The 20,897-nt window shown below is 50.6% G+C and overlaps 1 pseudogene; it reads right to left on the bottom strand.

Annotated features, from left to right (window-relative positions):
* Positions 1–13,269: 13,269 nt before the first annotated feature.
* LOC111757219 (small nucleolar RNA SNORA2/SNORA34 family) lies at positions 13,270–13,392 on the bottom strand (annotated as a pseudogene).
* Between the last annotated feature and the right edge of the window lie 7,505 nt (positions 13,393–20,897).

Genomic DNA, 20,897 nt, shown 5'->3' with positions numbered 1-20,897 from the left:
CGGCGCGGTATTGGCTCCCCCTAGTGGAAAGCTCTGGCAACTGCATACGCCTCTTAATTTTTCAGGACTTTAATTTTCTAGGAACAGTTTGGAAAACTCGCTGAACCTGCAGGTCCTTGAGTTCACGGACCCCAAGGCGTCTTCTCTTTCCACAGTCTCAGGACCTGTTGCTTCTTGCATGACGACAGTGCCAAAACTACATTCAGTCAATTGTGCAAATGTTGAAGCGAATATGTTCTGTGTAAAAGAATCATAGAACAGAGTCCTAGTCTGTGAAGACAGCTCTATGTGTCGCTCAGCTAGTGACCCTGAGACGTTGGAGAAGGTACTATTTTCAATTTTTTTTTAAAGGGCTTCACTATGTAGTTCAAGTTTGCCTTGATCCTCCTGCTTCAGACTCCTGGACCTGGCTAGACAAGTTACTATTTAAAACTCAGCCTCAGTTTTCCTTATGTGAAAAGTGTGCACATTTATCTTACAAAGTTGTTGTGGAGCCAGGTATGGTGGTGCACACTTATAATCCTAACACTCAGGAGATGAGGCAGGAGGATCATTGCAAGTTTGAGACCAGCCTGGGCTACAAAGTGAGCTCAAGGCCAGCCTGAACTGCATAGAGACCCTGTCTCAAAAAGACAAAAAAAAAAAAAAAAAGTTGTGAAAATTCAGTGAGGTAGCCAAACATGGAGGTACATTCTGTTATCCCAGAACTTAGAGGCTGAGGCAGGAAGATTGGTACATGTTTGAGGCCAACCTGGGCTACATAAGTGAGTTCAAGGCCAGCCTGAGCTACTACATAGTGGTATGTAACTCAGTGAGACCCTGTCTAAAACCAAAAGAGGAAAGAGAAAGTTCAATGAGATAATTGTATAAAGTATATTAGAACCCCAAAATAGGAAGAAAAAAAAGGAGATATTTAATATAGCTCAAAAAGTGTTGCATTTGTCTGTTTTTTCTTTTTCTTTTCTTCTTTTTTTTGAGACAGGGTATCCCTATGTAGTCTGGGTTCACCTCAAACTTGTCCAGCTGGGTTTAGTGGCACACACCTGTAATCCTAGCACTTGAGAGGCTGAAGCAGGAAGATCACTGCAAAATTGGAGGCCAACTCGGGCTACAAAGTGAGTTCAAAGTCAGCCTGAACTGCATAGTGAGAGCCTGTCCCAAAAAGACAAAAAAATTAATATTTAAATGCTCGTTAAAAGTAAGGGATAAAACAAATATAAATTTGAGAGCTGGGTGAAGACTATGTGGGATTTTATGCAACTTCTCTTATAATTTTGAAATTGTCAAGTAAAAATAACTAGTGAGGAACACATACCTGGGACGCCTCCTCATCCTGTAACCCCGGGCTGTTGCTCCCATCCCAGCACCCCAGCCCAGGACCAGGGATTGAACCCACGGACATCACATTAGCTACGAGAGATGAGGTGTTGTGAAGTTACTAAATCGTCCAGGCTAGGTTTGAACTCGCGGTCGTCCTGCCTCAGCCTCTCAGGCGGGGGTGGAGGCCTGTAGATGTCAGAAGGTCTCCCCTGGAAGACGCACTGGCCGCCTCTGCTGCAGGTGTCCCTTGCTGTTCCCTGCCGCACTGTCTCCCTGCAGGTTCTTCCAAGATCCTCCTACTGAAGCCCACTTTGTCACCAGGTGGCCTCAGACTCCAGCACCTTTGGTGCATTTCCTTGCTTTGATGCTCAAGGTAAGGCTCAGAGCTCCCTCCAAAGAACCGCAGCCATCCTCAGCGACAGGGAGGACCCGAGCTCCTCCAATGATGAGAGCAGCTGAGTTCAGATCAGGAAAGCCAGCCTGAGAAGCTTCTCCAGGAGAATCAACACCACACCATCTTCCCCTCCAGTTCTGCTTTCTATGCTGTGGGCGCCAATCCTCAGGTGGACCCTCCACAGCCAGCGCCACGCTGACTCAGTTTAGCTGGGTGGGACAGGGTGACCATGCGTTCATCCACCACAGCAGCGAGGCCCCCAGTGGACAGCGTTCAGTAGGCTCCTGTGTTATCTGTGAGCCTTGTAAGCAAGTGTGTTTCCCCTGGCCACAGCTCATTCTTGTTCTCACAGGCACATCAGTCAGCTGGACAGGACAGATACAGGAAGAGCCGACGTGGTTGAATGTAAGAATTAAGTGGGCAGCCAAATCATCTGTTATGGCTCGAGTCTAGATGTCCCCCAAAAGTCTCAAGTGGTCCTAGGAGGGGCTCTTTCAGAGGTAGCTGGGTCTGGAGTGGGTGGCTGATTCATGGTGCAGGGCTAGGGTTAAGGGTGTGAGTGGGCACACCATGGGTATAATCTGAGGATAGAAGGAGGCTTGCTGCCAGTTGTAGTTTGTCACCTGCTTGCTTTGCTGCCTGCTGCCTGCCATGAACTGTTTCTCCTCTGGCATGCCACCCTGCCTTGGAGCCAGCTGATTATGGACTGAAATCTCAATACACTGTGAGCTTAGCTTTGGGTGTTGGATATTTTGTCTCAGCAACAAAAAAAAAGTAACTACCACAGCATCATAGTTGGTTAGCACATGGGTTTAGAAACTGTCTTCTTTCCAGTCACAGATGTTTGAGCAAATTTTAGGGTTCAAAAGCTCAGTCTCCCACCAGCGCCAGCCTCAGGCCTCTGTGGGGTGCTCAGACGTGGGGAGATGCAGTCATTGCTGTGGGCGAAGGAGTTGGGAAGGGGTTGAGGGATGGCTCCAGTGTGTGAGACAAGGATTCAGGCATGGGAAACCTCCTGCCGGGGAGGAGACCAGAGCCTTGCAATGCAGACGCTATAGGCACATCTTGCTTCGTGGACTCAAACCTTGGTGGTCCAAGAAAGACAGCTACTGGGGCTGGGGATTTAGCTCAGCGGCATAAGCGCCTGCGTTGCAAGCAGGCAGTCATGAGTTCGATCCCTGGTACAGATAAAAAAAAAAAAGACAGCTACTGTTTCTAACAATACTCAACTCTTGCTGAGGCAGGAGGTTGGGAGGAGCAGTGGTAGGAAGCTTTGAAAAATTTAGTAAAGTTTTGTGTAAATAATTCAGATTTGCCATCTGGGTGTGGTGGTGCACGCCTGTAATCCCAGGACTTGGGAAGCTGAGGCAGGAGGATCACTGCCAGTTTGAGGCCAGTTTGGGCTACATAGTGAGTTCAAGGCCAGGCTTAGTGACTTAGAGACAGAGAGAGAGAGGGAGGGAGGGAGAGGGAAGGAGGGAGAGAAATAGAGAGAGAGACAGAGAACTCTTTCCACTGTGCCCCATGTGGCTGAGGGAGGATTGGCTTGGTGAACTTGGCAACTCCCCAGTATGGACACTAACCTCAAAGACCCACATCAACCTGCAAGAACAGCAGCATCTCCATCTTCATATGGAGAAAACTGAGGTCTTCAGCACAGAGTATATTCTGAGAGTCAAGGCTAAACCCTCAGTTTAATATCTAGTCCGCTGGATGCAGCCTAATATGCTGTTTTTGTTTTAAGACATGGTCTCGCTATGTAACTCACAGAGATCCTCCTGCCTCAGCCTCCTGAGTGCTGGATTACAGGCATAACAGGCTGTGTTCTTCAGCTTATTGAACATAGTAGGTGCCTAATAACTGCTCATAAGGATTGGACACATAACCATTTTTCATGCCAATGCTTAGGTGAAGGTTCATAGGCATCTGAGCTTCAGTTTTGTGCTCTGTCAGGTTAGATGAGCCTCCCTTGGGCACCTGCTACAAGTGACACTCCTATACTGTGTCTCTTCAATCCCTGCCCCATTTTTTTCTTTTTTTGGCCAGGACCAGGGGTTGAAGCCAGGACCCTTGGACTGAGCTACATCTCCTGCCCCTATTAATATTTTAATTTTAGTAAAATTTTATTTTATTAAAAAATTTTTAGCTGGGGATTTAGCTCAGTGGCATAAGCGCCTGCCTTGCAAGTGCATGTTCCTGAGTTCAATCCCTGGTACTGATTTTTTAAAAAAGAAAAAAAATGTTTATTTTATTAGAGAGACAGAGTCTCTCTAAGTCACTCTGTTGCCCAGGCTGGGCTTGAACTTGTGGTCCTTCTGTCTCAGCCTCTTCAGTTTTGGGATTACAGGTGGGCACCACTACACCTGGCTTTCTTCACCCTCTTGTTAAATAAAATTTACGAGAGCCATTGGCTTGGGCTGAGCTCCTGTATCAGGCCAAACAGACCAATGAACATTTCGTGCAGGCGTGAAGCACAAACTGAAATCCCATGACTTCAAAGTGGATTCTTTATCACAATGTTACTTTTTGTGTATGATTAAAACAGAAGGGATTTCTTTACTGTGGCAGCTAAAACAAAGCTGTTTTGGAATTTGTCTATTCTCTCTCTCTCTTTCTCTCTCTCTCTCTCTCTCTCTCTCTCTCTCTCTCTCTCTCTTTCCATTTCTCTCTCCCCATCCCTCTCTTAATTGCTTGGAAGGTCATATAAACAACTTAAATGAACAATCCTCTCTGTCCCGTTTCTGTTTTCTTCAATCCCATTCTGTCTAGAAAGTCACCCTTCTCTGCCCAGCCCGTCAAAATGCTCACCTAATTTCCTAGAACGAGGTATTGCCCCGTGTGCTACCACTGCAGATAAAAGCCAGCTGTGACCTTTAAACTTGCTGTAACTTTGCCTTTTGACACGTCTTTATCATTTTCTTGTCAGTGTTTGTCACCATCTGTCATAGCATCCCTCCTCATAAGACGGCAAATTCCCTGGGCCAATTCACTTGTAACCCTCAGCACCAAGGACAGTGCCCCGGTGCCTGTCTCAGTCACTGCCACGACCAAGGAACACACTGCTGGTGGCTGTCGCTAACTCTCTCCAGGGCAACTGGGCAGTGTGTGGTAGGTGAAGACCCCAAATCATGGCAGGTGTGGTGGTGCACACGTGTAACCCCAGCGCTCAGGAGGCTGAGGCAGGAGAGTCGCCATGAGTTCAAGGCCAGCATGGGCTACATAAGAGAGTTTATAAAGGCCAGCCTACACTACATAGCAAGATCCTGTCTCAAAATAATAATAATAATACTTAAAAAATGTCCCCTGAAATTCCCTTGTGGCTTCTCAGCAAGGCTTTGGGAAAAAAAAAACCCACCCTTTGTTTTATTAGCAATGTAACTAAATGATCTAATTCTGACATCAAGTATACAAAGACTTATTTTCCAAGATGCTTAATTAAATTAGAAACAATACACTTAGAAGCTGTGAGCTCAGGGTATTGCTTAATTGTACAGTACCCCAGTTTCCTGCCCGTGTGAGAACACCCTTCTTCACGGGCTCCCACTTATGCTTGGCTCATCAAATTCCTCAGATCATTAATCACCACTTCCACTGACTAATGGATATGGGCAAACAAAATATTGTAGCTGTCTGAGCGGCAATACAAACCACCAACTATTCAACACAGTAAATGGCAGGGAAAGTGCTCTTTGGTATGTGATAAACCATTATGTACAGGGCTGGGGATTTAGTTCAGCAGCAGAAGCACGTGCCTGGCAAGTGCAAGGTCATGAGTTTGATTCCCAGTACCAAATCCCTCCCCAAAACTCCATTATGTACAATTCAAGTCCAACTGTGATTACCTAGATAGCACTTCATAAAAACTAGGTTACAATAAATCCCAGAGGCTGGGCATGGTGGCTTATGCCTGCAGTCCCAGCACTTGGGAGGCTGAGGCAGGAGAATTGCCACAAGTTTAAGACCATCCTGGGCTATGTAGTGAGTTCAAGCCACCCTGAACTACACAATGAGACCCTGTCTCAAAAGAAAAATAAGTTCTGGGGTTTCAACTATGCTTCATACCTGCATACAATACTCTCTATAGAGATGTGAGACATTAATTTTATGATCAGAAAAAAACAGGTATGTACATGTGGAGGAAAGGTCTAAGCATGCTCAGTCGGTTCTAGGAAGATGGTCTTTAGGTCAAATAATAAGAGAGAGTTAGAATCTGATCGTCAGCTGTGTGCATGACAGGGTGTGTTGTAGTCAGGGGTTGTACACAAAGAACAATTAGGATTAGACATGGAGTTTATAATATTTTTATAATGGTCACCGAAAGTTAACACAGGAAAATGCAGGAAATCTATCTGCAACACCAACGACATAGATTATTTAGTCAAGAGTCTAAACCCCACAGCAATGTCACACAGGAGTCCAGATAAAAACCCAGAGCTCAGAACAATGCCTCCCACGAGTCCAACTGGAGGTCCAGAGCCCGCAAGAAGGACTCACGCCAGTCTCTTTTACGGATTCGTGCCGGGAAGACCCAAGGCTCAGCGGTGGAAGCCAGAAAGTCTATGCCAGCAGGATGAAGGAGCTGTGCTAGTGGGATGAAGGTTCTACACTGGAGCCGAGAAGTCACACTCACAACAAAGAGCGGGGCTGTCCTGAAAGGCACCACAGCCATCCTCAGCGACATGGAGGCCCCGAGCTCCTCCAACGACAAGCACAGTCGGGTACATGCCAGGAAGCAGCGTGACGAGTTCATCCTGGAGACCAAGCAGCACAAGTCTTCCTTTCCGGAGCCAGGAAGCAATGCTCGATGTGAGGACCAGAGCTTCTCCAGGAGAACCCACAGCTCAGACAGCAACTCGTAGGAGAACCCACAATGCCTCCTTAACGCCTCAACCCTCAATACCTCCCTTCTTCTCCGCCTATTTACCCTGGCATCTTTCCTCAGGTGGAGCATCTTCGCCCAATGCCATGCTGATGTAATCCAGCTGGCATTAAGCTGACCACCAGTTCTCAGTGCATAACAGGGTGAAATCTCTCATGTAATGCTCACAACCTTTAAGCTGAAGCCTGAGGTGCAGTGTTCATGCCTCTGTCACCCCTTTACTGCAGCCAAAGTGTGGAGCTGGGGCTCAAGCCCAGGGCTGATGTCAGAATTAGATGCCTCTGCTATGGAGCTATGCATTTTGGAAACTGCACAAACTGTGGGGTCCCTGGGCGCAGTGACTGTGTCTTGGACACATTGTATTACACCACCGAGCCCAGCAGGGGGACCTTAGATGCCGTAAGCACGGGCTGGAATTCTAGACCCTTCCCTTGCTGCCCACTAGAACTTTTCGCAGTGATGTGAATATTTTACCCAGTAGGGTAACCATAGATGGTTGGTGGGCCCTGGAAATGTATCTAACACAGCTAAAAAGCTAGCTAATTTACATTTGATTTGATTGATTGATTTAGGTACCAGAAATTGAACTTTAGGCCTCACGCTTGCCAGCCAAGCACTATGCTACTGAGCTGTATCCCCATTTTTTTGAAACAGGGATTGGCTATATAGCCCAGACTGTCCCCAAACTCAGAGAGATCCTCCTGCCTCTGCCTCCTGAGTGCTGGAATTACAGACATGTACCCACCACCCCTGGCCTTCATTTTGTTTAAAAAGTTTAAAGAGCGTAGCCGGGCATGGTGGCTCACGCTTGTAATCCCAGCACTCGGGAGGCTGAGGTGGGAGGATCGTTGTGAGTTCGAGACCAGCCTGGGCTACAAAGTGAGCTTGAGGCCAGCCTGGACTGCATAGCTAGACCCCACCTCAAAAACACACAAAAAAAAACTTTAGATAGCCACAGGTGGCTGGTGGCTACCATATTGGTCAGTGGTGCACCCTGCTGACTGACTGTATAGTCCTGAGTGATCTCTGTTCTTCTGTCAAATGGGGCCAAATCACATATGGCCAGGAGACGGAGGCTGTTCAGTGGCCAGCTCATATTCACACTGTAGATTCCTCCAAGAGAAGCTCCAAGTTTGAGTGGGAAAGTCTCCCTCATTGGTTCTGGCTCAGTCCGCCCCACCTTGTGGCTGGGTTGTTGTCCCTCTGCCAGCACAAGCTGTGCTGAAGGGTGCAGCCTCCCAGGTGTAAGGGATCTCCATTCAGGACCCCTCGCCCCTCCGCCCCCTGATGAATGGGCCTCGGTGTCTTTCTTCTCGCCATGGGTTGCACCGAAAGTGGTAGATTGGAATTAACTCACTAGAATTCCAATAACTTGTTGATGGGGTTACAAATAAAGGTGTTGGGGATTTAGCTCAACGGAGTAAGTGTCTGCCTGGCAAGCATGAGGTTTCGGGTTCAATCCCTGGTACTAAACAAAAACAAAAACAAACGTAAATTTCCAGGACTGCAATAAGGATGGGAGGGGACCTCTGGAGATGCTGAGGTCCTCCTTTGCCTTCGGCCCGCCCAGCCCTGCACCTGTCTGAAGGGACCTTTGTGCATTCGGGCCAGGAGCAGGAGGGGGAAATCTGAGGGCCACCTCGACTTTCCAAGCTGCCCACCCACTGGGAAGAAAGTCTGAATAAGTGGAGTCAGAGAGGACAATTACATGTTTGCATAGGTGACTTTCCACGCTTTTAATAGAAAGTTTTTCTTGACTTTGGTTTCCTTAGTCTCACGGGAATTGGGATATTGTGCAGTCCGGCTTTGTAAATTTTCCGTCTGGGTGATAATTCATAACTAAGAAAGGTCGAGGCATGGCGGTGCACACCTGTAACCCCTCCCACTGCTGGACACTGGTCTGGTCTGCTCCCAGCACAGGGGAAGAATGCCCCAGCCCATAGCTCCAGCCACGGCCTCCACTCCAGGACCTGCAGCTCCGCCTGAGCCTCCTGGCCTGCTGCAGCCGGATTGGGCAGTCGCAGGGCTGTCTGTGTTTGTGTCCTGCCTTGGGACCACAGGCCTGCAGCCCGAGTCCAAGGCCAGCACACGCGTTCCAGCCTTCTTCGTTATTTCTCTTGGGAGGGAAACCTGATCCCAGTTAACTGATCTTGGGGTAGAAGCAGAAATGTTCTTTTAAATGCTTTTTAATGGACTATTTTAAGTTCACCTTAGTAAGAAGTTGAGTGTGGGGCTGGGGATTTAGCTCAGCGGCATAAGCACCTTCCTTGCAAATGTGCGGTCGTGAGTTCGATCCCTGGTACCGATAAAAACAAAACAAAACAAAACAAAAAAAAAAAAAAAAAAGAAGTTGAGTGTGTTTTCATGTTTTTTTAAAAAGTAAAGTTCAAAAGGACAGAAACACCCCATGCGCAAAGAGCCAACTTACAGAAAGGGCTCACTTGTGAACTGGACAGGTGTTTCCTGAGCACCTGCGGGGTGTCAGGTGCCACGTCACCTGTTCTCCTGTCCCCCATCTCAGAGACAAGGAACCAAGGCACAGGGAGATTGAAGGACACAGACCTAGTGAGTGGCACAGACAGTGTGCGTCAGTGCTTGGCGTGGTGACAAAGATGGGCTTTGCTGCCATCAGCGCAGCTTGTGATGGGAGATTTCATGGGTGGGGACCCTTTTGGTGCAGAGTGTACAGCAAGCCAGAAAGAAAGATCGTGCCCTGGCCTGAAGGTGAATCCTCAAACTAAAAAGCACTTGGGGTCTCTTAACTATTCCTCTGTTTCCATCTTTCCAATATTTTTGCTATTAAAAGAGTTTCTGGGGCTGGGGATTTAGCTCAGCAGTGTAAGTGTCTGCCTAGCAAGGATGAGGTCATGAGTTTGATTTTCCTGGTACCAAAAAAAAAAAAAATCTCTCTGCAGTGTACACACCTGTAATCCCAGCTACTTGGAATGCTGACGCAGGAAGATTGCAAGTTTTGAGGCCAGCCTGGAAAGTTAGCAAGACCTTATTTTTTTGTTTTTTATTTTAAATCCTCCTCCTAGCTGCAGGGAGGAGGGAAGGTGTCATATAATTGGTTCTGGAATCAAATATTTGCTTTGCAGTTTCTCATCATGGTATCCAAAGGTCTCTTTCAAATCTTTAAGAAGATGCCCTACAAATACACACATAGCCAACACAACAGAGGCCACCCAACATTTCTAGGAATCGAAGAAATGCAAATTAAAATAACATACTGTCCTTTTCTACCTTCTAATCTTCCTGAATAGAAAACCTATAAAACCCACTGCTGATGAAGATGTGGGAAAATGGGCAGCCTCATACTTTATTAACAGGCACTTCATACAAACTCTGCAGGCCATTTTGGAGCCATGAATCTGTAGCTTTAAAATCTGTATTCTCTGATTCAGCCATTCAATCCTGGCAGCTGGCGAGGTGAGTTCCTGCTTGTGTGACCCCCATAGTACTTGTGGAGGACAGGGTCGCTGGGGACCAGGACAATGATCAGGGCCACAGATGTAAGGTATGGAAGGGACCAGCAGCCCCGTGTCCAGGACTTGCTTCCAGCTGAAGGCGGTCTGCTGGGGGTCAGGATGACAAGGACACAGTAGAAGTGGTAAGAAGGCCACAGGTGTTGAGCTCAGGTGGTGAGCGGGATGAGGGACATGGGGTGGGGTAGGAGGGGAGCCTCAGCACAAGGGCCCACCCACCAAGCCCAGTCAACTCTGTGCAACCCCAGGATGGCTGATATGCTCCCATTCTTCAGATGAGGAAACTGATGCTCAGAGAACCGATGTGATTCATGCAAGTCACACTGCCGTGAGGGGTGCAACTGGGATTTGAATACAGATCACTCATATCTAAAACCTTTGGCACCACACCACCCTGGCCACATGCTGCTGGTTGGCGGCCAAGACCTGCTGTGCAAATGGCTCCATCAGACTTGGGGGTGCAGAGGGGTGCCGTCTGCTGTGAGTCGGAGCCATCGGCAGGGAGGATTGAGTCGAGTCGGAGCTCGTGTGAGTCCGTGTGCCCTGTGCGCACCATCTGCGCACCTGCACTGCCTTCCCGCCGTCTTCACACCCGCTGTGCGCACGTGGCCCTGTTGCAGAATTCCGCCCCCACTCTGCAGACGGCCACATAAAGCAGCGGAGCACTGGCCGCGTGGCCACCTGTCCCCACCTTAGCCGTGGAGAGAATCTCACTTGGAGACAGAAAGTGATGTGGCCAAGGCTACCCAGCTAACAGGTTTGCAGGGATGGGATTCACACCCAGGTCCTTGAGAATCCAGAGAACATTCCGCCAAACCCAGCTCTGCAGCCGTGTGTGGAGCTGCTGGCCTGTGACCCCAGCGCCCTGAGAGGCTGAAGCGGAAGGGTCCCAAGTTAAGCCCAGGCTAAGCAACCTCGCAATTAAGCAAGACTGTGTCTCAAAATAATAAATCAATAAATCAGTATCACTGAAAATGCAGCTCAGTGCAAAAGCCCTGCCTTCAATTGCCAGGACCACAATCAATCAATAAATAAATAAATAAAATTTAAAAAGTAAAAGGACCAGGGACTGTAGCTCACTGTGAAGGCTCTCGGTTCAATCTCCAGTACCAAAGAGAGAGAGAGACAGACAGACAGAGACAGAGAAAGACTTGTGATTTAATTATCAACTACCTTGTGAAGTAGATTGAAAACAGTTTCCCCCTTTACATTTGGGGGCCAGGTGTGGTGGCACACTCCTGTAATCCCAGTGCTTGGGAGGCTGAGGCAGGAGGGTTGCCAGCCTAGACTATATAGTAAATTAAAGGCCAGCCTGAACTGCACAGCAAAACTCTATCTCAAAAAACAAAACAAAACAACCCCAAACCAAAGAACCAAATGAGGGCACTGAGGCTCAAAGGGGTTGCATACAATTAGAACAGAAGTTAAATAGTGTTTGGGCTCTGAGTTCAGCCCCTGCTGCGACATTTATGAGCTACGTGGCCTCAGGCAGGTGACCCACCTCGCTGACTGAGCCTCAGCCTCCCCTCTGTAAATCAGTGAACACCAGAACTCACCTCGGTGATTAAATAAGGCCAAGGTGTGTTAGGCATTAAGGGACACAGCTCGGGGAAGCAGTTCCCGGAAGAGTAACCGCTCCTCTGCCGGGGGCCTGCTTGAGTGTCCCTGGCTAGGACCCCACTCCCCCGGCAGGCTTCATCCAGAGCTTTCTCGCTGGCTTATACAGCTCTAAGGTCCCCGGTCAGGGTGGACACCAAACCCGGGAAGGGGAACAGCTGGGCGGCCTGGGCGCTGGACTGGAGGTCTGGGCTCTCTACCCAAGGCTTGCGTGACCTTTCCGTGCCGGGGTAGGTGGCCGTGAGGGTGACGTGCACCATGAGTACCAGGCTGAATGAAACGGGCAGAGCCTCGAGACCTCCCGACCACAGGCCTGGGCAGCCAGGACCCTGGACTGTGGTACTGCAGCCCTCCCACGCCGCCTCTGGGGAGCAACAGACTGGAATGACTGGGCACCTCCACTGTGGCTTCTCAAACCGCAGCACAGGTATCCTCAAGCAGAGACAGCACCGCACAAGCCAGGGTAACAGAGAGGATCCTTTTGGTGGTGCTGGGGATTGAACCCAAGGAGCGCTGAAGTACATTGCTAGCTCTTTTTTGGAGACCGAGTCTCAATAAGTTGCGCAGGTTTGAATTTGTCATTGTCCTGCCTCAGCCTCCCAGAATGGTGGGGTTACAGGCGTGTGCCCTCATGTCTGGCATGAGGTACATGAAACCATCAGCTACGCATCGGCTGGACCCATTCATTTTACTGAACATTTTAATTTGCCTCCCGAAACCGTAGAGTGGCTGCAGGCATAAGGACTTCAATGACTTGGCCAGGTTCAAATTACAAATTTCTAGAAGGTGTGTGAGCCAGAGCTGCTCTGCGTCTCCAGGATGGGGGAATTATGGCATCGGCCGTGTCCGGTTACGAGAGTTAAATGAGATGCTGCAGGAGGGTTAGCATCGATCACACCTGTACATTGCAGGAGGTCAGCAAACAGTAGTAGCTATTAATCCAGTATTGGGAAACTTTAAAAAATTTTTTTAATTTTTATTTTAAAGGGGGTAAAATTAAACACAACAAAACAGAACAAAATGTTGGCTCACGCTTGTAATCCCAGCACTCGGGAGGCTGAGGCAGGAGGATCACTGTAAGTTAGAGACTAGCCTAGGCTACAAAGTGAGCTCAAGGCCAGCCTGAACTGCATAGAGACCCTGTTAAAAAAAAATGTAAGAGATATAAATTTCAAAGCTAGAGATCTTCACTGTCTATCATGTTGCCTCTTGTTTTCTTCCAAATAGTTGTCCATGTCTTCGCATACAGAGATTTCATACAAAACAACATAATATAAAACTGATCCGAACTGAATGAAGAAGGCATTTTAGGTCTTCAAAACCAGACAATAGGGAAGTCACTGATGGCTGTTGTAGAGTCTTTTGTTCTCTTCAAAATAGCTGTCCATACTTTTATGTATACTGAAGTTCAACAAAACAAAACAGGCAGCGGGGGAGAAGTTGCTTGGTTTCCCGGCACTCCAGGTCCCAGCATGGCGCAAATAAGTCCCAATAAACACCGGTGGCTCTTGTGCTGGGCCACCAGAGCCTGCCACGCTCACAGCCGCTCACCAGGGTGGGCAGGGGATGCTTCAAGCTGTTTCTTTCTAATGAACTGCCCATTTCTGAAATGGCCAAATGACCATAGAAAGACATCTCCTTAGGCTCCTGCTTGAAACCAACAGTGTCAGGAAGCTGCTGGCCTTGATCACGGCCAGGGAGATTTTTTATTAAAGCCAGGGAAATTATGGATAGATTTTTTAAAAATAAGGTTTCACCGTGTTGTCCAGACTGGCCTCAAACTCACGGCAATCCTCCTGCCTCAGCCTCCTGAGAGCTGGCGCCCAGCTGGATGGGTACAATGAATGAATGCAATTCTGATCGTGTCAGGCTTCCATGGCTGCCCCCTGGTCTCAACAGCCCCACAGTGTGACACTATTCTCTCCTTTTCCCCCACATTTCCCTCAAAGGCAGATTTACATCTTCCTGCTCGACTAGTCACACTATTTTCTGAAACAGCTGTGCACCTCTTCCTACCCTGCACGCCCTGCCTGAGAGCCTTCCTGGCTCGTTTCCTTCCATGCCTGTGCCCAGCGCTTTGGTGCCAGGTGGAAAGGCCACCTTCCCTTGTCCCCGAAGGCTACTGGAGGCGCCCAGAGCATACGGCACAGTCCTGGCCTTGATCTTGTGATTCCCCTGCCTCATGATGATGATGATGTCTCTCTGGGGGCTTCTTTCCCACTACTCGCTTGGTTCTATTTGTGTATGTGTCTTTTTGAGATGGGGTTTCACTATGCAGTTCAGGCCGGCCTTGAACTCAACTCTGTAGCCTAGACTGGCCTCAAACTCACAGCGATCCTCCTGCCTCAGCCTCCCCTCCTGGGATTACAGGTGTGTGCACCACATCCAACTCACTGTCCACTTGGAAGCCTCTCATTCAACACGGAGTGACGGCCTGTGCTGAGTGACTCTTGGTGGGGACCCAAACACTTTCCCTGCGGCATCCTACACCTGGCCCAGATGCTAGCTGGCAGAGTAATCCATGTTTGTTGATTGAGCAAATGAGAGAGCATTCCATTGAGATCCCACTGGATGTTCTCCTGGGGAAGGAAAGGAGTGGAAAGTGGATGGGCTTCCTCTCGGAGCTGAGGGCAAAGTCTGACAGATGCTGGCTAGAGGGTGAGGTGAGGGCTGCTTCCGGCAGAGGCCGGATCTGTGGGCGCAGGTGGAGGGATCGAGCCTCCGGAACCCGCAGACAGCAAGGAAGCGGATCTGGCAGCAGGGCAGGCGGGGGCGGGTTGGCCACCGAGACCTGGTGAGTGGTCCAGGCGAAGAGCTGACAGTGGTGCCTGATACCTGCTAAGCACCCAATAAAAGCCACCTAGTAACAATGGGGAAAATGAAAATACCTCTTTGTTTACTGGTGAAACTTTGTAACACTGCGAAACTGGTACAAGCACGGATCACTGACAGAATCTGATGGGTGTGACCGAAAAGTACAGTGAATGTTTAAATACTTCTAAACACATTTAACAATTTTACATATTTTACCTTTTTTACATACTTTCCTGTCTTACAACAGTAAAAAACACAGTGTCAGCTGGGCCTGGTGGCGCTCGCCTATAATTCTAGCAGAGGGGAGGCTGAGGCAGGAAGATTGCAATGAGTTTGGGGACAGCCTGGACTGCATAGCAAGATCCTGCCTCAAAACAAAACGAAACAAAACACCCACACTGCCATTAATTCTGCTCCGAGCACTCCAAGCACACTGTCCCGGCATCCCTGCCGCCTTCTGAAGCAGCGCTGGAGGCTTTTTAACTGCGCTGCCTGGCTCCCTCAGTGTCCTGAGTTCACTCAGAAGATTCACCTTTCATGGTTGTTTTGACTTTGGGGAGGAGCCGGAACCACTCAGCGCCAGGTCCAGTGAGTGAGGAGGCTGAGGACACACGGTGAGGCTGCGTGAGCCTCCCTCTCCATGGATGGCCTCAGCGGCAGAAGGCATTGTATTTTTGATCACACCTCGTACAGACACTCAGCACAGAGAGTGACAGCACAGGTACGCATGACACAGGAGGGAGTGTTTGTTTGTTTGGAGTTTTGTTTGTTTGCTTGTTATTTAGGTTGGCCTTGCCGGTCTCTAACTCAGAGCATCCTCCTGCCTCAGCCTCCCAAGTGCTAGATTACAGCGTGGGCCACCACACCTGGGAAGGGGAGTGTTTTTTGAGGGTGGATGAAAGACAATGTGTCTTCTACTGTAATGACTTGTAAAATTGCAACATTCACTGTGCAACACTCCAGAAACTTTTTGAGTGCCAGCAGCACTGCGGAACAAACCCTGCTGTCACCCCCAGGGGGGGGGACACTGACGTTCCTTCACTCGCTGGTGGTCAGCCGTGCTGGGCTCCCTGGCTCAGGTGCTCTCTTCCCACAGTGTCGCTGGCCCTAGGCCAGCTGTGCCTCTGGATGGGGCCGGGCTGGCGGAGGGCTGTGTGGAGACTCTATTTCTGTAGTCTTTGTCCCCAGGGGTGCTGAGGGTGACTGTGTGTGGGCAGCACCTGGCAGGTGGGGTAGGGTGATCTCAGGACCGGCTCTTGCTCTCCTGGTGTCCTGGGAGCCCCAGGGAAGAGGGAGAAGGTGGCCAGAGAGAGACCCTGTCATCTGCGTGGCAGCTAGGAAGCAGGAGGAGGCCCTGCCTGGCTTCTCCCACCCTGGCCGCAGTGCCCGGCTCCGGGGCAGGAAGTCAGAGAACCAGACTCCTGGCTGCAGGAGGGGCAGCAGGGCTCTTGCCAGCCTCCCGGGACAGCCATGGACACCATAGGGCAGCCACAGGAAGCTGGGGACAGGAGGAGGCTGAGCAAGGAGCTGCTGCCCCTGGAGACTGAGGGGGAGGGCAGCTGGGATACCTCCTGGTTCCCCAGCATCGGCCAGGGGCTCTGCCTCCCCCAACAGCCTTTAAAGAGCAGGAGGCGATCTCAGGGCCATCGCTGACCGACAGCCTGCAAACTGCTCCAACAGCTCCAGGAGGCGCCGCCATGGTGACCACAGGTGGGCTGGGGACCCCGCCTCTGTCCCGTGCCAGGCCTGCTCGGCCCCTTCCCTTTGCTTCCTGCTCACAAACCTGGTCCCAGCTCCCTCTATCCATTCTTTCCTTCAACAAGCGCAGGCTTTGTGTTGAGCTCCAGGGACACAGCGGGGGTCAAGACAGTCATCTGGCCCTGGCAGCCTGGGGGAGGGGGACAGAAAGATGGACTTAAGTGGACACAATAGAAGCTGGCCTGACAAAACTCCCACTATCCTCCTGGAGGGCGACTGTCACTCAGAACCGCAGGGACTGGAGCTTAGGAGGCAGAGTGTTCAAGGTCAGCGGGTCCCTCTGCCTTCTGCTCCCCCAGGTCCGGTTTGATCCTGCATTCTGACACTAACTATCACCAGCTGGGCCAGACACAGGAGTTTGCTGAGTATATACACGTAATTAACCACTTACACATAGGGTGAGTACTTGGCAGTATGTAGCATGTAACTCAGACCTCATTTAGCAATCCAGGCGGGCTTCCCAGGGGAGGTGAGTTTAAGCTGAGTGGGAGGGATGACCAGGAGAGGACTCAGAGTTCTGATGCTGGACAAGAAGCCTTCCAGGCCTCTCACCTGTCAGTCACAGCCAGACAACTCGCACCACAAGGCTTTCCCAAAGATGACACCCCAAATGACATTCTCAGGCCCCCTCACTCCGTCACTTCTGTCACACAGGTCCAGCAGCCCCCATGGCCTGATGTCCTCCCTATCGGCCTGTTGCTCTGGGTCCACCTGATCATCAGCCCTTTCTCTGGGAGCCGGTAACCTCTGGAAGTCAAGACCCCACCCCAGAGATGCCCAGGCTGGGTCAGGCACTGCATTTCCGTGTAAGCCTGCCCGGGAGGGGTCTGGCCTGCAGGCCCTCGGGGTCCTCTGGGTGTGGACGCCATGGGGTCTGAGTCCACCATGGGGGACATGGGGCCCACAGCCCCTGCCTGTGACCGGTGGGGCGGTGGGGAGGAAAGGATGGAGCAGCACACCGCGGCCAGCAGGTGGCGCCAGCGATGCGCCAGTGAGGGCTGCAGGCCCGGGCCGCCGCCGGCCTGTCCCTGGGCTGGGTCCGCCCCGGGAGGACCTGAGACTCCTTACTCCGGAGTCCGGGCTTCGCGGCACACAGACCTGGGCCGGGTCCTGACTGCACCCCTGAGGGCCGCTGTGACTGGGTAACCCGCTTGCCCTCTCTGATCCTCAGTTTCCCCATCTGTAAGATGAGGATGGCGTCCCTTCTGCTGGGCTTGTGGCTGACTCATGACTTCTAGGGAATTCGAGGCCTCTTGTGGCCCCCTCACCGCTGTATTTTTAAAGCATTAGCAAGCAGCAGGGCACAGCGGTGCAGATTTGTTATCCCAGCACCCTGGGAGGCTGAGGCAGGAGGGTCATGAGTTTGAGCCCAACCTGGACGACTTAGTGACTTAGCCAGACCTCGTCTCAAAATAAAGACAGAAAAGAACTGGGGCTGTAGCTCTGTGCGCAGGCCCTGGGTTCAAAGTCCAGCGCCACAAAAGCAGAAACAAAAACACATTAACAAGGTATCATTTGTAAATCATAAGATTCACCACTCATTTTATGCATACGGTTCAATGATTTTCAGAAAGTGGGCCAAGCTTTGGTTTTCAAAATCCAGTCTTTCAAAATTCCGCCTGTCACTCACATCCCAGGCCAAGTGTCTAGCTGCCATTCGGGAGCTGCTGCCAGGCTGTGTCCTGCCCTCTCTGCCCTCCACCGCATCCAGGACTCTCCTCATCCTCCCCTCCCTTCTCTTCCAGGCCCCTTTTGCCTCTCCCGGGGCAGCAGCCTCCTCTGTTCCTTTATCCTCTCAGCCCTCTTTCAGGACTTAACCCATAGTAGATGCTTAGGAAAGGTTTGTTGAGTGAATGAGTGAATGAAAACAGCCCTGACCTGTTACTGGAGTTTGATGGCTCACACCTCGCATCCCACCGGCCAGCCACTGTGGGCGGCCTGGGCCTCACCCCTTACTGTCCCCCCTTCTGCCTCAGTCTCCCCTCCTCTGGCTTTTCGCTTCTCTGGTCTGCGGTCTGTGATTCAACTCCTGTCCTCACAGCGTGCTCCACCCTGCCGCCCTGAGGTCCAGATCCAGAACAGATGGACGCAAGCAGGACGACTGACACATTTGCAAGCAGGGATGACTGACACATTCACTGACCTCCAGAGTTTGGGGGCGGGTCCTAGCAGCTGGGCTCCCCGGGGGCAGACTGTCTTTCCCCTCTTTCTCCACTAGGGGCGTGCGACCACTTCCCGGGCCCCAGGCCCTGCCGAGCCAGGTCTCTCAAATGGAGTGTCCCCGGGCCTTCCTTGTCCTGAGCTTGCTCTTCAAGAGCCCTGTTGGCACCTCCTGAGGGCCAGTGCAACACCAAAGCTGTGCTCACTGCCCCTCCTCTGCAACCTGCACTGGCTCTCATCTATAGTCTACCTGCCCCTGTGGGCTCCATCCCTTCCTCAGGTACACAGTGTGTCCCATCCCTCTGCTACCCAGCTTCCAGCCATGCTGGGCTGTGGAGCACCCTGCACTTCTCACCACTGGGCCTTTGCACATGCTATTTTGACACCTGAACTCTTTCCCCACCCTATCACCCCTCACTGAACTCCGTCAGATCCTGACCTCAGAGGCACTGTCTCTGGCCTTCCTACCAGCACTAAATCAAGATTCCCCCCACGATAAGACTCAGCACTCAGCACTCAGCACTTCCTCTTCCTAACCTTACCACACTTTCTAATTATATGTTTGAGTGGCTGCTTGATGAATATCAGCCTCCCCACTTCCTTTGATAGCTTCCTGAGAGCAAAGGCTGGGATGTCTTGTTCCTTATCTCCTTAATGGCCTGACCTGTGGAAAACACCTGTTTTTTCTTTTCTTTCTTTCTTTCTTTCTTTCAAGACAAGGTCTTGCTATGTAGTTCAGGCTCGCCTTGAATCCATGATGATCCTCCTGAGTGCTAGGATCACAGATGTGTACCACCACACCCAGTGCTGCTGGATTTTTAAAAATTTCCCGTAGTGGGCTGGGGATTTAGCTCAGCGGCATAAGCACCTGCCTTGCAAGCAGGCAGTCGCGGGTTCGATCCCCAGTACCAATAAAAAGGAAAAAGAAAAAAAATTCCCTTAGTAATATATTACAAACATCTTTTCTGGTTTCTGTAAATGGTGTCTGATGACCCCTTGGACCCATTATACAGATCTATCTTGTTTTTACAACCAGCCCTGGGTGATTGGACATTGGTATTATTTCCAATTTTTTGCTGTTATGTAAAAAAACACCCAGTGCACCTCCTTGTGTCCTGGGGACACAGAGTGACAATCCTGAGGGTGGGTTCTGAGGCCGGGGATTCAAGAGCCAAAGAACCAGGCACAGGGTCACACACCTGTTGTCCCAGCTGCTCAAGAGACTGAGACTCAAGAGGAGGATTGAAAGTTTGAGCTCAAAAAAAAAAAAAAAAAAAAAGAAAGTTTGAGCTCAGGTTTGGCAACTTAGTGAGACTCTGTCTCCAGATAAATACATAACAAGGACAGGAAATGTAATCAGCTCAGAGCTGCCTGGGGTCAATCTTCAGTACCCCCAAGAAAGGTGGGGGTGAGAGCCTGGGATATAAGTTAGCATGCATGCATGTGGCCCTGACTGAAGTTCTTAACAACACACACACACACATACACACGCACGCGGACACAGAATCAAAAGATGTGCCTTTTATCTACAAAGCTCACACAGAACCCCACAGCCACTGATCATACGTGATACTGAAGTTCCCCACATCCTCACTGGTATTTTTAATGTTAAGGGCATGTAGCTCACTGGTAAAGCACCTGCCTTAGCATGCATGAGGGAGGCCTGAGTTCAAATCTCTCGTACAAAAAAAAGTGACAATGTGTGTGTACGATTGTGAGAATGACAGCGAGGTTGTGCGCCGATCCCATGGGCCATGGAGACACCTGGTGACACAGGACAGCCTTGAGGAGCTGCTGCACAGAGTCCTGGGGGAGGCAGCAGGCCCGGGACGGTGCCCATGTGGACGGAGGGCAAGGTCTCTGGAGCATGCAGCAGGCATCTGCTCAGCCCGGTAGCAAGGTGAGGGGGAGCCCGGAGAAGCTTCCTGCCCAGGGCTTCTGTTTCCCCAGGGAAAGGGCGGCAAGGTCACCATGAGTGATGGTAAGCCCAGAACCCCTCGCTCTCTCCCGTGTGGTTTCTGACGGCCTTGGCTTCCGCTGACCGCCAGATGCAATGACTAGCTTGTCTCTAGGGCCACATGGCATAATCAACCTTTGAGCACCGAGGAGAGAGCCATGCACTGCTGGGCGTGCAGGGGTTTGGAATTTGAGGGGGACCCCATTAGGGGTTCGTGCTGGCAGGTACACGGACACCCATGTAACTCTGTAGCAGTGATTCCTGTACATTCATTCTTTCTGCCACCTTTATCTGTGTGTTCAAATAAGTGTCAGTTATCACTGCAGTGGCAGGTGCCTGCAATCTTAGCTACTCGGGAGGCTGAGGCAGGACAATTTTTTTGAGCCTAGGAATTCGAGACAAGCCTGGGCAACACCGTGAGACCCAGTTTCAAAACAAAACAGTGATGTACCAGTTAAATGCACGACAATGAGCAGTCTTTACCACAGAGACACCAGCTGGACCTCAGGCCTT

This window comes from Cavia porcellus, unplaced genomic scaffold, assembly GCF_034190915.1.
Source record: "Cavia porcellus strain 051 isolate PalLab524CR breed Dunkin Hartley unplaced genomic scaffold, mCavPor4.1 scaffold_25, whole genome shotgun sequence".
Taxonomy (NCBI): Eukaryota; Metazoa; Chordata; class Mammalia; order Rodentia; family Caviidae; genus Cavia; species Cavia porcellus.
The sequence above is the reverse complement of the archived record's forward strand: the minus strand, read 5'-3'. Positions and strand labels throughout refer to the sequence as shown.